The sequence below is a fragment of the Pinus tabuliformis genome, chromosome 3_2, assembly GCF_031772625.1.
Source record: "Pinus tabuliformis cultivar Carrire ecotype Pingquan chromosome 3_2, CPIR1, whole genome shotgun sequence".
Taxonomy (NCBI): domain Eukaryota; kingdom Viridiplantae; phylum Streptophyta; class Pinopsida; order Pinales; family Pinaceae; genus Pinus; species Pinus tabuliformis.
The window spans coordinates 1,203,628,215-1,203,646,198 of NC_142302.1; positions in this window are offsets into that span (position 1 = coordinate 1,203,628,215).

Sequence of the window (17,984 nt, forward strand, 5' to 3'; positions counted from 1 at the left end):
CTAAAAGCTAGGGTTGGTCCATTCATTTGTAACACTAGAGCAGTAGGAGAAGAAGCAGACAGGTTATTGAAAGAGATGAAGTTTGGCCTCAACTTTAGTTGGTCTTATGACCCAATGGGAGTGATTTCGAAACTCAGAGTAGAAAATAAATTTACTCCATATCATCACACAGCCAGGCCTAAAATTGAGAAATACAAAAATCTATTAGAATAGAAGGAAAACACCCTTCAAGAAGTTGAATAATAGGCATTATCTACTTCAAATATACAAACTCCACTTGCACAAGAAGAGAGAGCTAAATGAGGAAGGGAAGAACAATCGTCCCCTATAGAAGAAGCATCAAGTAAAGGCTTTAGAATTGTACATTGAAGAGGCCTAATATCTCCTTGAAGGTCAGTGTAGCTAATGAGTCACAAAAAACAACATTTGATGGACTTGGAGAGACACCTCTTTTCATAGTTTGGTGGATATTCTACTTAGTATCCCACTAATTCCACCACATCTCAAGAAAAACAGGTGATTCAGACCAGTGAAGGCAGTTAGAAGGATAAAGAAGAAGATATTTTTCATGTTTTTAGTAAAATTAAGAAGAAGAATGAGGAATTAAAATTCAACACTTATACTCAATTCTAGAAACATCCTTCTAGTTCTCAAGGCTGAATTCTTTCAGTCTTTAACTATGAAAAGGGTAAGATGTAGATGGATTTCTTACAAACCTAGATTCCACAAGCCAGAACTACTGCACATTACCAGAAGCAAACCTCCTTTGAATTTAATGTTAAATATATAAATCCAATTGACCAAATTGAGATGCACAAATAGACTGTCCAAATGATTGCTTCTACTTTAACTAACACTGCCATAAGTCTGTCAAAATTGTAGGTTACCTTGGCTAATACACAGCCACAACTCAAGCTTGAGAAAGTTTCCTCATTGGCAAAAGACACCAAGATCAAAGCTTTGGAAGATCTGGCACTGAAGATGGGATATGATCCCTCTGATATAAAGGCTGCAGAAGAAATTGTCATGAATAAAAATGCTAAGATTTTAGCATTAAGGAAGCAACTCAAATTGTGAGCTTTAGAGGACCCAATCACTAAAGAAATTGAAGAAAATGAGACTCAGAAATCAGACATGATGAAACACATTATGGAACAAAATTTGCAAATAAAACAGATGGAGGAGCAAATGGAAAAAACTTGTCAAAGAGAAAGAGGAAGTTGTGAAAAGGGCCAATATTCCAATGGATGTAGTTCCTCTTACAACAGTTTGTATAATTACAGTTTCTACCTCAAGCATAGCAGCAACCAAAGGTACATAAAAAGGAGCCGAACAACTTGCTAAAGCTATTAAGAACATGTCTATTCAGATAGAGAAAATCAAGAAATTGTAGGATTAGCTAAAGTCACTACAACACATGAAAGTAGTTGCAGACAACTCACATGCAGTTGAGTTGCAGAGGGCAAGAGGTCAAATTGAGGTATTGTAGAAAGAAGTGAGAGACTCTTAACTCGGAAATAAATTGGGTTTAGTAAAGGAGATTATATGGGAAGATATCATTGAATCAATCAAAGATATTTGGCCTTATATCAGAATATTTTTTTATCAAAAAGACTTGTTGGAAAAATCTCAAGAAGCTATTGAAACTATCTCAAATGAAATTGAGGACAAGCCAGAAATAGTCATTGATATAATCAATTTTGTGAATTCTAAAGGCAGGTATGAGCTTCAAGAATTGGGTATTGATGACAGAAAAACAACCATGCTGGAAGTGAAGAAAGTTATTACAAAGAAAAATCTCATTCTTCAGTTGGAGGAAAAGTGTAGCAGTGTTAATGTCATAGTTCAATGTTTTTTTAGCAGGCTGGAACCCTTGACCAGCAAGGGTTTTCCCTCCATATTTGTGATAAATGATAAGTTAATGCCTATTGAAGACTATGGCTGCAATCTCACAGAGGTCAAGACCAGTGCAACTACAATTTCAAATATAAAGGGTACAACAACACCAAGGCTTATGCTGAATGTCCTTTGAGATACCCTTTTCATCCGTAATGAAATAGAACACATATTTTTAGTAAAACCTACTTTTACTAAATATACAGAAATGGATGAGGTTTATCAAAGGGTAACTAAGTTATCTATCTCGAATAATAAACGCTGGGAACAGTGAATTGATTTACTTTATTGAAAGAAAGATTAACAACATTCAACATTTTGGGGAAGAATCATCAATAGGTCAACAACATTCAGAATTTTGAGGAACAATCATCAACAGTTCAACAACAAAATAGTGACAGATCGACTATCAGTTCATTTTTCCTGATTTTGTATTAAGCTATTTTTGTAAATTTATTTAAGATATTTTCTTAACACTCAACTTGTATAAATAACTCTCTTCTATGAGTTATCAAAGGTGGTACCTTTCATGAGCAATTTTTTAAAAGCATTGGTGTACAAGCTATTTTTAGATCACTGATAATAAAGCAAAGGATTCTGAATTTGGTGTCATACAATTTCAATTTTGTTCTGTAAGTTTTTCATGTGTTTCATTCATTTTGTTTATTCTTCACGTGTTTAAATTTTACAGAGATATCAGGTGAGAATAAATGTGTTACAGTTATTCTTAAAATTCCTTTATGAAGTTATTATCATAAAGAGACTGAGATATTGGACTGTCTATCTGAAATGCTCCCTCTAAATCATAAAATTATCAGCATCTTATACAATCTTAAGCATATTTTGTTTAACTTTTGAACATTGGACAAAGGTTTTCCACTTATGATAATTTATCTTTCTGTATGAAATCTAAATTAATCATATCTCCTTACAATTCTTTCTACACACCTTATAAATTCAAATCATTGTGTGAAGTTAAAAAATAACCCTTTGATTATCTATAAGTTCTATCTAAAAGAGTTAATATATCATTCTTACAGTTTTTCTATGTATTGGTCCTCCACAAAAAACCAAAACCAAAACCCCCAAAAAAGATATCTTAGATGCTCTCGCATGATCAATTGACCATTATCATCTTAGAGATACAACACCAATCTGGCGTCGTTGTCGAGGACTTAGTTTTTGAGTAGTTTCCCTAGGACAATGATATATATCCTATTCCTTTAAGGTGACTAAAGGTCTAGATAGGTCAAAATCCTTCACTTGGCGACTCCACTGTGCCAAACTGTCACCTTTTGAAGCACACTAGATCCCATTCTGAATATGACACAATTAGTCCTTTGTTAGATCTAGAAAAACTTGTGAGAAAGGCCAGTTCCAGAAGAAGATATCAACCATATTATTCTACTTCAGCCTTGCAGTATGAATATATATTACAATTTGATCCCCATAGTAACATTCCATCAAATCCAGATTGGACCCATTTATCACCTAACGTTGCTGAAATTTTAGATAGGGGAGTTGATTTCAAATCAGCTTTCCTTATTCATTCACTTGAATCATGTCAAGAACCCCCACTACCAGTAGGATCACCTAAACCTGAGTCTGACTTGGGTGTTCATTTACCTGAATAAAAACCTACAGACTTCATATTCCCCACTACTTATTCATTCCCTTCCACTTCTGAACAACCTGAAGGGACCTTTTCTATATATTCAAATCCACTCTTTGAAACAAAAGAGGATATTCATTCTCAGATCCAGAAGTTAGTTATTAAGACTCCCTTAAATTCATTCAGGACCTCTCCTTCTTTATCTCATCCTTCTTCACCTCCACATAGTTATACACCCTCTCTGTCACCATCCTCGTCTTCTTCTTCTTCATCCACACAAACACATCATACACCACCTTCTACTATGGCATTCCAACCCATTGTACAGGCAAGATATTTAGCTTTAGTTTTACCTCTAATCCTCAATGCATTCCCTCCTGGATATTTAAATCACCTTCGTAGGTATAATGGAGAAACTGGCTCCTTAGTTGAGGACCATCTTCAAGCATTTCTAGACTTTGCAGATAACATCAACATAGAACAAGAAAATGTGTACATGAGGTTTTTTGTCCAGTCTCTTAAGGGAAATGTGAGAACCTGGTTTAGGCAGTTACTTGAAAATTCCATTAGAAATTGGGAGGAGCTAACAAGTATATTCAAAAACCAATGGGGTGTGAAGAAATATGCTCTTTACTTTTTGACCAAGTTAGAAGAACTTAAAAGAAACTTTGGTGAACCTATCATAAGATGCCCCTTGTTTGCAAACCCCTTGTAGCAACAACCAAATCTAGGTTTTCAAAAGCCTTTGAAGATGATTTTGAGGTAATGTTAAGAGAAAGAACTTCAAGGACTCTTGAAGACATGAAAACTAATGCTATAGATGTGGAAGAAAATAGGGCTGCCTCAGCCACTTTAAAAGCTAAAGAGGAAAAAGCTCGAAGAAAACTTAAAATCTAGTCAAGACGCCTCTACTTCTTCAAAGACTAAAACTGAATATTCTAAAATAGATGAGATCACTTCACTTCTTAGAAATCTATCTAATAGAATTCCCAAGATTGGGACTCAACCTTGAATAGTTCAATAGACAGTCACTCAACCTCAAAATCAAAATCAAGGTCAATACAAAAGAAATCCACAATTACAAATTCTTCAAGGACCTAGTAATGATCAGTAGGTTCCAACTCCTTTATTGATAGATGATCAAAATCCTGATGACAATACAATGTCTATCACTAAAGACATTAATAATATGGATACCTCTTCTGGTCAAACCACTATTATTCCTCTTTCACAACATGAGCAAGTTTAAGAAAATCAAGAATACTCATAGGCTTCCAAGTACCATGCCTTCTCTAAATTCCTAATTGCAAAGCTGAACAAAAGATATGATATTAGTCCTAGACCTAGCCTTGGAAAACTTCCTAAAGAACCTCCAACAATTGAACCTCATACCAAAGCTGTATAAACTCAAACAACTACTATTCGACCATTAAATCAGTCATCTGATACAACTCAATTTGAAAAAATTGTCTTAACTGCATTTAATGTTGAAAATGAGTTAGAAAGAGTTAAAATTGCCATACAACTTTTAGAACTTTCCAAAAACCTTGGATATAAAAATCAAGTCTCCAAATGGATACAAAACACCTCAGTTGACGCTGAAAGTGATGTTATTAGCTTTCAAGATGAAAAACCAGTAGTTGTCTTTGGCCCTAGCTTAGATATGATAGATGAGATGGTACCCCCTTTCTATGTGACACTAAAAACAAATGATTCCATGCTATACAATTGTATGCTTGATTTTGGAGCATCACATAATCTCATGCCAAAAACCATCATGGATCATTTAAATCTGGACATAACTAGATCCCATCATGATTTGTACACCTTTGATTCTAAAAGGGTACCTTGTCTAGGACTGATTAAGGATTTAGTAGTCATTGTTGCCCAAATCCCAGTAAAAAGCATAGTGTTAGACATAGTTGTCACTAATATCCCTCCCAAATTTGGAATGCTCCTTTCAAGGTTTTGTTGTGCCAAATTAGGGGAACTCTTTAGATGGACATGTCTTATGCCACTATTCCAGTTTATGGGAGAGAACAACTTAGGTTGTACAAAGAGGTAAGATTTATGCACACTGTATGAAAAACATATCAACTAAGGAACCACCCCATCTATGCTATTTATCAAGATTTTGGTTGTTTTCAACTGTTGGGAAACCATCTCACAAAAAGATACAAAAGATAGATCAACGCCTTAGAATTCAACCTCTTTGAGGGGGCAACCTCCTTTACATTACACAAATGAACAATTCTTGGACGATAAAAATGACTAAACCTCCCTTCTATATAAAGGAATCTAAGGGGTCACAATATAATCAAGCTGATGTAACAGTAATAACATAAGGGCACAAAAATAACAATAGTGGGTTTCTATGGTGCATACTAATAACAATATGGGGACAATAGGGGCACAATAATAACAATAAGGGATACAATGACAATAGTAATGGGGGAATATCTAGTATTACACGGGCCTAACATGCCCCTCTCCTTCCAAAACTCATTGTCCTCAACGGTTGAGTAGTTTTGGATGCTCCTGTATAAAATTCTCATCCTCCCATGTGGAATTCTTCCACTTAATGAGATACTCTGAAATTGATTGATTTCGTAGCTATTGAGTTCTTGTTTTTGTGATTGCTTCCAGTTCCAATATGATTTTTCCTTCCTCATCAAGTTCTCATAATATTGTTTGAACTGGGAGCTTGTCACCTATAACCTTCTTTAAACATGAAACATGGAAAACTGGGTGCACTCGGGAAGCTACAGGAAGCTCCAATTGGTATGCCACTGTACCAATCTTTTGCAACACCTTGTATGGACCATAATACTTTGGTGATAATTTTTTATCCTTCTTAGCTTGCTTGAGGAACATTTGTTTATGTGGTTGTAGCCATAGGAATACCTAGTCACCTACATCAAAACTTCTTTCACTGCAATGTTGATCTTCTTGTTGTTTCATTCTATTCTACGCCAACGGGAGGTTATCCTTTAAGAGTTGGAGAACTTGTTGTTGATGCTCGATGCGATGTTCCACTGCTTAAACATTTTTCTTCTGGATATGTCCTTCTATCTTGATAGTTTGAGGAGTGGTAATTCTGACCAATGCATTACAAGATATGGTCAGATTCATTTCTTCTTTCTCGATGTGATCTTTCACTTCTTGAACCTTTTTCTTCTTGATATGTCCTTCTATCTTGCGAGTTTGAGGAATGGTAATTCTTGCCAATGCTTTACAAGATATAGTCGGATTCATTTATTCTTTCTACGGGGTTGGTTTCTGATGTATATCCTCTTCTTTTGATGTTTCTTGATCATTTTCTTCCTCCTCTTCATAATCTATGTAAAATAATTTCTTCTCAGCACACTTATGACCTTTAGTGTATTTGCTATCACAATTGTAACAAAGCCCTTTTTCTCTTTTTTTTGCCAATTGTTGTCATGTAAACCTTGTAGGTTGTGGAAAGTTAGGATAAAAAACACTTCCATAATTATAGTCATGAGTGGTGGGATTCCTTGTTTCCATAATTTCGGTTTCAATTTTTCTTGCCAACCTGAATGCCTTCTCCACTGAATCAGGTTCCCAAAGATAAACCTCATGTTGAATTTTATCCTTTAAAGTCCTTATGAAGACATCAATCCTTTACTTCTATAGAATATAATTTACCCTTATATTCAATTTTTGAAAGTCCTTAATGTGATCTGCGATTGAACCCTTTTGTTTGAGATTTATCAATTGGCTAAAGAAGGTGTTACTGTTGGAAATAATACGGGGGGGGGGTGGGCGTTGAATCAGTATTAGCAAATCAATAACCTTTTCATTTCATACTCTGATTCATATACGCTACTTCAGTTAAGGGAACTCGTGTGTACACACAACTATGTTTAATGCAACTAGCGTATATCCAGTAAACTTGTGATTTAGTTAATTCATCATATGTTGATCTTTAATCAGTGCATTAGAACTTCATTAACCATATAAATAGTAAACAGGTGTAGTAAAAAAGAACAGATCATCACACATAAGAAACACACATGAACACCATGATATAAAGTGGAAACCCAATGCAGGACAAAAACCACCTGATGCCGTCTTCCTTTAATATAAGAAAAACTTGTTTACAATATTGTACTAGCGCAGACTCATACCAGTATGCAGGCACCCACCTACAGAAGGCTACAACCTTCTCTTGTTCTCCAACTACCACTGGAAGGGGGCTACAACCCCGTAACTCTTGTACTAGCTGACATATTTACTAGTACATAGGCGCCAACCTATTGAAGGCTACAACCCTCTCTCATTTTCTAGCTTCTAATAGAAGGGAGCTCCAACCCCCTGGCTCTTGTACTAGCTGGCATATTTACCAGTACATAGGTGCTGACCTACTGAAGGCTCTAACCTTTACTCTTCCTCTAGGGACCACGTTTCATAATTTTTCATATTGGATACACCTGGAACACAACACCACAATCTGAAAGGCCACGTTTCATCCAATTTTCATACTGGACCCATCAACAACATTGAAGCTCAAATAAATCACCACTGCAATACAACCATTGCATCAACTAATCAATCTTTGAATCACCCACAATTGAATCACTAAAGACCAGTCATCAAAACCCAGTTACCATAACAAAAAGCAGAACCCAGAACTCTGCAACAACCACCAAAACCATCTGCAAGTTTAGATATCATATTTCATAATGTATACGCTACTCTAATGAACCAAACCAATGTGCATACATGCTTTTACCAAAGTGAACCCGCATATAGATCCGCAAATATTAACTCATAACTTTCTAGCTATTCTAGACATCAATCATACCCAGATATAACATTTATAGAATAAACATGCTTCAGGAATTTAGATCTAGTCTATCCATGATCAAACCACATAATGATAAAACATTCCAAGCCTTAAGATCCCGATCCATCATCCATCATCATCCACATAGGTGCATCCTTGGTTCAGATCAAGCAAAGCATCATGAACCCATAACTTGCATACTGGATCTCACACTTTATCAGATATTCAATCTTTGCACCACTTTGGCCTAATGATCTTCTCCTCCTTTTATAGTGTTAGGCCTTTCTCAATACCATGGTCCAAAACCACTTAGGACCAATACCTTGGACCAAATACTTGTGGTCAATACTTTAGACCAGATACCTTCGACCAATACCATGGATCAAAATACCATGGACCAAATACCACGGACCAAAACTTAGTTTTCCAACATGTACATGCCTTTCCTTCTGTGAAACTATGTGTGTACATTATACACATCTTTTGGTCAGTTAACCCGTGTGTATACACTCCTTTGTTAAGGTGAACCTGCGTATACCTCTCTCTGATCATTAAATCTTTGCTATTGACCTGCTGCACTATGATCTATCATCTGAGTGAGTTGCCATCAAGGACAACACTTGTATCACCTATATCATAATGCCAACAATCTACCACTTTGGACTTGATGGCAATAACAACACCAAGTCACTCTCCGCCTTTGACATCAAGGGAAAAGGGCGGACCAAGATATTCTCTCCCTTGATATACATTATGTTGTCCATACTCTCCCTGAGTACATGTTGCAGTCTCTGATTGAGCTCTCCCTTTGTACATGCTAAGATGTACCAATCCGTCCATGCTCCCCCTGAGCACATGTTGAATTCTCTGATCGAACTCCCCCTTTGTACATGCTAAGATGTACTAAACCATCCTTGCTCCCCCTGAGCACATGCAGAGTCTGCAAAAATATTTTTCAAAAGAATAACATGACTCTACAAATCAACTAGGTGAGTATGACCTTCCTATCACCAATGACTCATACATACATCAATCTCCCAACTAAGTTGGGATACACCATTTTGACTCATCCATCCAACCAAGTGGGGATATACCAACTTTTTATACATGACTGAAATAGAAATTATTACATCATCCTTCCCATGGATTAGGTCTTTTCATGACCTTTTCATCAAATGATGTACATGACTTCTATAACAAAAACTAGCAATCTAAACAAGACCGTGATAGTCATCAGTAACTATCATACACAATATATGATCTGCACCATAAGCATCTATCGGCAACATCAGCAACCTGTAACTTGCAATAGCATGCTCTTGACCAACCAACAATAAGTAGCAAGATGTATCATTTAGCCACATAAGCATCATCACCAAAGACTTCTAACCATAATTTCAACAATGCATTATTCGAAGCATATGCTCCCCCTGAACCTATTCCATCCGTTCATTGTCAGATATGATCATGCATATATCAACGAGAAGTATCAAGGCATCATCATCAATAAGATATACATCAAGTTAGGAAAAAACACTTCTAAACAACATATTATGAATACCAAGCCATTTCCACACATCATCAACAGATTGTAACCATCATCAAATAGAGCAAATAATTGACTGAACCATATCAACCCCTTTTTCTTGAGTATGTTCCACTACTTTTCCTCAACCCATCATATACGCGACTCTATAGCTTTGAACTCGTGTATATACGTGACTTGTCTTCATGAAACTTGCATATGAGATTTAGAACACTGAAGTTTCACACTTTCACCTTCCTCTAAGTCTGTCATGTTTGTATACTCTGCTTTGCCACATATTTCTGACTGTAATTCCTTCTTCTTCCATATCTTCTACTCTGATGTTGTTTTCTCCTTTTGGTATGGTGCCCGTACTTTGTTCCTGCATTCCTTTTTTATATGTCCAAAATTGGTACATGCATAACATCTTACATGTTTCATATTCCTTCTGTAACAGTCAATGGCTTTGTGACCAAACATATTGCAAGCAAAACAATATCCCTTAAAGTACCTGGAACGTGATGATATTTCTGTGTGACGGTCTTGCATCATTCTACTTCTGCATCTCGCTGCAACATGTCCAAGATTATGACATACATAACACTCAACATTATTCATCTGAGAAAATAACCGACTATCACTTCCATAGTTTGGAGTAAAATATTTTCTTTGACGGATTTCTTTCCTTGGTTGTTGATGTGGTTGACCTCTTATCTCCTTGTTGAGCATTTCAGGTTTTGTATTAGAGTTCCTTGCCTCACCTTGAGAGCTAGATTCACCTTCAACAAATTCATGAAAACCAAGACAAGTTTTGATAGTAGGGGATCTTTGACTACTAAGAATATCATCCAAAATCTTAGTACTGTCTTGAAATTGTAACAGCTTATCCTTTTCTTCTAATTTGCCTTTTAAGATATTTACCTCAACCTGATGTTGCTTTCCCTTTTCTAGATGTTGTTTCTTCAATATTTTTGCAGCCTTTCTTCCTTCTTCCACTTGTTGCCTTAATTTGAGAATCTCATTTTCTTGTTCTTTATCTGCTTGAGGTAGTTCTTCATTCTTCTTATTTTTCAATGATATCACTTCATCTTGTAGAATTTGACGTACTTTGAAGGCACACTCCAGCTGAGCTTTTAATCTGGAAACTTCTTCTTGGAGGGTGCTCTCTCTTTTGTTAAATATATCTTGTTGATCTGATGCTACATTTGCTTGTTCATCTTCAATCTGAGGTGATTCAGAATATGAATACTTGCTTCCACATGATGGCAAGTTGTCACGATTCCTTTGAGCTATCTTCTTCTTTTGACGCACTTTCTTTCCCATTGTTCTACGAATCTTCTTCAAGCGATCAAGCTTCTACCAAAGGACCTTCTCTAGTTCCAATTGTTGGAAATAATACTGAGGGGGGGGTGAATCAGTATTAGCAAATCAATAACTTTTTCATTTCATACTCTGATTCATATACGCTACTTCAGTTAAGGTAACTCGCATGTACATGCAACTGTGTTTAATGCAACTAGCATATATCCAGTAAACTTGTGATTCAATTAATTCATCATATGTTGATCTCTAATCAGTGCATTAGAACTTCATTAACCATATAAATAGTAAACAGGTGCAGTAAAACAGAACAGATCATCACACATAAAAAAACACACATGAACACCATGATATAATGTGGAAAGCTAATGCAGGACAAAATCCACCTACTGCTATTTTCCTTTAATATAAGAAAAACCTGTTTACAATCTTGTATTGGTGTAGACTCATACCAGTATACAGGCACCAACTGCAGAAGGCTACAACCTTTTCTCGTTCTCTAGCTACCACTGCAAGGGAGCTACAACCCCCTGGCTCTTGTACTAGCCGATATATTTACTATTATGTAGGTGTCGACCTACAGAAGGCTACAACCCTCTCTCGTTTTCCAGCTACTACTGGAATGGAGCTCCAACCCCCTGGATCTTGTACTGGCTAGTATATTTACCAGTACGTAGGTGTCGGCCTACTAAAGGCTCCAACCTTTACTCTTCCTCTAGGGACCATGTTTCATAATTTTTCATACTGGATACACCTGGAACACAAAACCACAATATGAAAGGCCATGTTTCATCCAATTTTCATATTGGACCCATCAACAACATTGAAGCTCAAATAAATCACCACTGCAATACAACCATTGCATCAACCAATCAATCTCTGAATCACCCACAACTAAATCACTGAAGACCAGTCATCAAAACACAGTTACTAGAACACAGAGCAAAACCTAGAACTCTGCAACAACCACCAGAAGCATCTGCAAGTTCAGATATCATATTTCATAATGTAAATGCTACTCTGATGAACCGAACCAGCATGCATACGTGCTTTTACCAAAAGCAAACCGGCGTACAGATCTGCAATTATTAACTCATAACTTTGCAGCTATTCCAGACATCAATCATACCCAGATCATAACATTTACATAATAAACATGTGTCAGTGATATAGATCTAGTCTATCCATGATCAAACCACATAATGATAAAACATTCCAAGCCTTAAGATCCTGATCCATCATCCATCATCATCCACATAGGTGCATCCTTGGTTTAGATCAAGCAAAGCATCATGAACCCATAACCTGCGTACTGGATCTCACACTTTATCAGATATTCAATCCTTGCACCAATTTGGCCTAATGATCTTCTCCTCCTTTTACAGTGTTAGGCCTTTCTCAATACCATGGTCCAAAACCACTTAGGACCAATACCTTGGACCAATACCATGGATCAAAATACCATGGACCAAATATGACAGACCAAAACTTAGTTTTCCAACATGTACGCACCTTTCCTTCTGTGAAACTACATGTGTACGTTATACACACCTTTTGGTCTGTTAACGCACGTGTATACGCTCCTTTGTCAAGGTGAACCTGCGTATACCTCTCTCTGATCATTAAATCTTTACTATTGACCTGCTGCACTATGATCTGTCCTCTGAGTGAGTTTCCATCAAGGACAACACTTGTATCACCTGTATCATAATGCCAATAATTACTCTTTGTATCCTCATAATGTGCTATCATTTCTTCTGTGAAAATTGACCAAGTGACAAGTTATTTACAAGAGCAAATCCCTTTATACCATAAAAATTGATTTAGTTCTAAATATAAAGATGAAATATGTACCTTTTGTAATAGTTGAACCTCATGTAGATAAAAATATTGTTCCATATGTAGTATCCAATTTACTGGATCCTTGCCATCAAACTTCCTCATATCGCCTTTTCTTGATTTTAGGAACTTGATCATGAAACGAATGTAACTTGGTAATTTCATATCTCCAAGTTCTAATATTGCATCCCGTAGTAGCCCTATGAGTCCTCTTTCTAACCCCTCAAGTCTGATCATGATTGGATTCTTCAAGGAATAGTTATGCCAAATCTCCCACGATGAACTAATTATAGACTAGTTCAATAGAGCAAACTTGTACGAAGTTCCACATGTCACTGTTTCAACCTTAGTACCTGAAACTAATATACATAAAACTACAGGCCATACTATTTCTGAAACTTCTTACAAAATTTCAATCTGATGATCAAAACAAAAGTTATGATGATTTTCCTTAGGTCACCTATTTGGAATGTAATTCTGGAGTCTACAAAAACCCTAATTTCCTCACATCATATCTCCATAAATATAATGAGAAATGCTCTGCAATTTGGACCCAAAATGCAGAACAATTTTCACTCAAATGGGTTTTTTTTTACCTATTTGAAATGTTGCAGAACACAAGTTATAGTGAAGATACTGTGATGACCTATTATAATCCAAAGCTCTGATACCAAATGTTAGGAAACAAGCTCACAAAAAGATAGAAAAGATAGATCAATGCCTTAGAGTTTAGCCTCTTCGAGGGGGTAACCTCCTTTACATTACACAAATGAACAATTCTTGGATGGTACAAATGACTAAACCTCCCTTCTATATGTAGGAGTCTAAAGGGTCACAATATAATCAAGCCGACATAACAATAATAACATAAGGGCACAAAAATAACAATAGTGGGTTTCTATGGCGCATACTAATAACAATATGGGGAAAATAGGGGCACAATAATAAAAAAAAGGGATACAATGACAATAGTAATGGGGGAATCATTAGTATTATAGGGACCTAACGTCAACTCTCTTCAAGCCAAACACATGAATCTCAAGTAAAAATTGAAGATGCAATTGAAAACTCTATATCAAATCAAACTGATGTATGGAAGCTATTCTTTGATGGTTCTTATACAAAGGATGGAGCAAGGGTTAAGATTCCTTCTAGGACTAAGGGTTAAGATTCCTTCTAGGAAGCTCATTTAAGATTCCTGATCAAACCCATGTGTTATACCAAATACAAGTTAAATACAGGCCATCTATACCAGATAACCAAAGCATTGATAGGTGTTTGAGGATGATGAACAACTAAAGTCTTTCCTTCAACTTGTAGGAGAATTCTCTCTTCTACAAATTGATGAAGACAATCTTGATATGCTCAATCTTCAAGCTGCTGATGATTCAGAGTTAAATTCTAAAATTTCAAATCATGACATCGTACAATTATCAAACAAATTCATTCCTAAAGGGTTAATTCCTTTAGAGAAATTATTCGATTATAATGGTGTCCCTCAAAATCCTCCATCCATTTCTCTTGAAGCTGACATTCAATAAATGAATATTGGAACCCAATAACAAGTGCCAAACATAAAAATCTACATCTTTAGCCCCTAAAGTTAAAGATGAATATCTTAAGTTACTTAGAAAGTAAAAAGATGTGTTTTCTTGCTCTTATGCTGATCTTAAAACTTCTGACACATCCCTCATTGAACATAAGATCCCATTAAAGGCTGAAGCTAAACCCTACCAACAAAATCTTAGAAGAATTAATCTAGTTCTTCTACCAGCTATTGAGAAAGAACTTAAGAAAATATTAGATGCATAGATTATTCTTCCATTAAGATATTCTAATTCGATTGCCAACCTAGTGCCCATCAGGGAAAAGAATGGTGAAATCGGGCTCTGTGTTGATTTTAGAAACTTAAATAAAGCATAATTAAAGGATAACTATCCATTACCTAAGATGGATCAGTTACTTCAACAAGTTTCCGGAGCTAACAAACATTCTATGTTAGATGGATTTTCTGGTTATAATCAGATTATGGTTGAAACAGAGGATATGGAAAAGATTGCCTTCACAACACCTTGGGGCACTTTAATGAATGCAAGGATGCCTTTTGTTTGAAAAATGCAGGAGCTACATTCCAGAGAGCTATGGATATAGATTTTGTAGGCCAGGTAAATAAATTTCTCGTTATTTATCTTGATGACCTTACAGTTTTTTCTAATTCTGATAAAAAACATTTAAAGCACTTGATGAAGGTTTTTGAAAGATGCAGGAAATTTGGAATATCATTGAATCCAAAGAAGTCTCTATTTGCTATAACTAAAGGTAAATTTCTTGGCCATATAATTTCCAAATATGCAGTATTTATTGATCCAAATAGAGTATCAGCCATCCAGACATTATCATTACCAAGAAATAAAAAGGAAGTTCAAGCTTTTCTTGGTAAAATCAACTTTTTAAGAAGGCTCATACCCAATTATGCTGAAATTGTCAAAGATATAACTGACATGCTTAAAAAGGGGCATGAAGTTAAATTGACTATCTCTTCCAGACATGCATTTGATCAAATCTAGAAAGCCATCTCTAAAGCTCCAACCTTGGCCAGTTCTGATTATACCAAACCATTCAGTAGCTTTTCCTTTGCCTCTGAAACAACCCTTGCTGCTGTTTTATTACAAAAGAATGAAGATTCCCATGGCCAACCTATAGCCATTTTTAGAAAATTCATGAGGGAGGCTAAGCTAAAATATGATATAATTGAAAAGCAGGCTTATGCCCTAGTCCAATCCTTGAAATATTTTAGGATGTTTGTTTTACATTCAACCAAGATAGCCTATGTCCCCAACAGTGTTGTTAAAATTGTTCTCACCCAACTAGACATTGATGGGAAGAGAGGTAGATGTATCACTCAAATTTTGGAGTTTGATCTAACTATGAAAACCAAAAATCTAGTAAAGGGTCAAGGATTAACAAAGCTTCTTGCTGAATCCAACTGTAAAGTGGTAGGCATCAACGCTATTTTGGAAATACCAGGGGAGAATCCACAAGAACCTTCCCAAAATCCAGATGAGAAGAATCCAAAAGAACCTTCCCAACGTCCTGAAGAAAAGAATCCACAAGAACCTTTACCTTCAGATCAGACCATTTCTATACATATTGATGAGAATTATCTTTTATCAAATTGGTATCAAGATATTGTAAATTTCTTGATTCATTTTGAGTATCCAACATCATTCTCCAAAAGTTAATGTAAAACTCTCAAACTGACAGCAGTCAAGTACTGTATTATAGATGCAAATATATATTGGAAGGACCTACTCAATATCTTGTTATTATATTTAACCAAATCAGAGACTGAAGGGATCATTGACCAGTTTCATACAGTATTTTGTGGAGGACATTATGCTTGGAGAGAAAAAACATATAAAATATTAAGGACAGGATTTTATTGGCCAACATTTTTCTTGCAAGTAGAAGCAAAGGTCAGAAGTTGTGTCCCTTGTCAGATGTTTGTTGGTAAGCAAAAACTATCAGCTCTCCCACTGATCCAAACAATAGTTTCAACACCTTTTCTCCAATGGGGATTATATTTTATTGGAGAGATTCATCCTACTTCAAGTAATGAGCATAGATGGATCCTCATTGCAACAGACTACTTTACTAAATGGGTGGAAGCAATTCTAGTAAGAAATGCTATTGATTCAGTAGTAATCAACTTCATTGAAGAAAACATCTTATCTAGGTTTGGTTTCCAAACCCAGATTGTTACTGACAATGCCACAACATTTTCTAGTGTTAAAACGATTGAATTTTTCCAAAACTATTAGATTCTGCTACATTATTCAACTCCATACTATCCTCAAGGTAATGGTCTTGTAGAATCATCCAATAAAATTCTGGTAAGGGTTATCAGGAAAACTTTAGAAGATCATAAAAAGAGTTGGGAAACTCATCTAATTTATGTAGTCTGGGAAAACACGATTAATTGCAAGAGATCTACTAGAAAACCTCCCCTTCAGTTAGTTTATGGGAAAGATGAAATTTTCCCTACCAACACGGCCTTCCCTATTTTAAAGTTTCTGCAGGATTCACCTGATGAACCTGATGATTTTTCAAGGAGGATAAATCAAATCATTGAACTAAATGAGAGTAGAGATGAAGTTCAATACAAATTGAAAAAGTGTCAGAATAAGATGAAGAGCTTGTTTGACACAAGAGCAAGAGAAAGGGACTTCAAGGAGGGTGATCTAGATCTAAGATGGGATTCTAGAAGAGAAGACAAAGGAAAGCATGGAAAGTTTGACAACCTATGGTTTGGAACTCTAGCTATTGCTGAAGTGAAAGGAAACAACACTTTTGTGTTACAAAATTTAGAGGGTCAATATTCCACATATCCTATCAATGGAAGATTTCTCAAGCATTACATTCAGTACTGAGAAGTTTAACTAGATTTCAATACTACCATTGTAAAAAGCCCGGTTTATTTTACTTTTTCAATTGTCAGTGTGATTTTTTCATAGCTAAGACTCCATAGCCTGAGGAGAAGGCACATGGATCTGCCGGTTCTTTGCATTATACATGAGAAATAAATCCCAAGTTGGAGCCGATGTTATAGCATTTTTTGATTTTGGTAAATTAGCAAAAAAATGAAAATATATCCTAATAAAATGTTAAGTTAGGATATGTACAAAAAGAATAAAGAAAAAAAATGTTAGGAATATTTTGATGAACAAGTCCATATCAAATAAAATGTTAGAATAGATGCCCTAAAAAAGGAAGGTAAAAAAATAAAATGTTACGTTAGAAATAAAAGATAAAATAATAAATTCTGAAAGTGTTGCACATCCAATGCCACTACTCTTAGTCAATTTTATTTTTGCAAATATAGTTGTGTGCAGATTGGTTAAATGCCATACTAGTTCATAAAATTCAATCGTAAAGTTTAATCATGATTAGATTAGATTTCAATTGTTTGTTAATAGGTAGCAAAT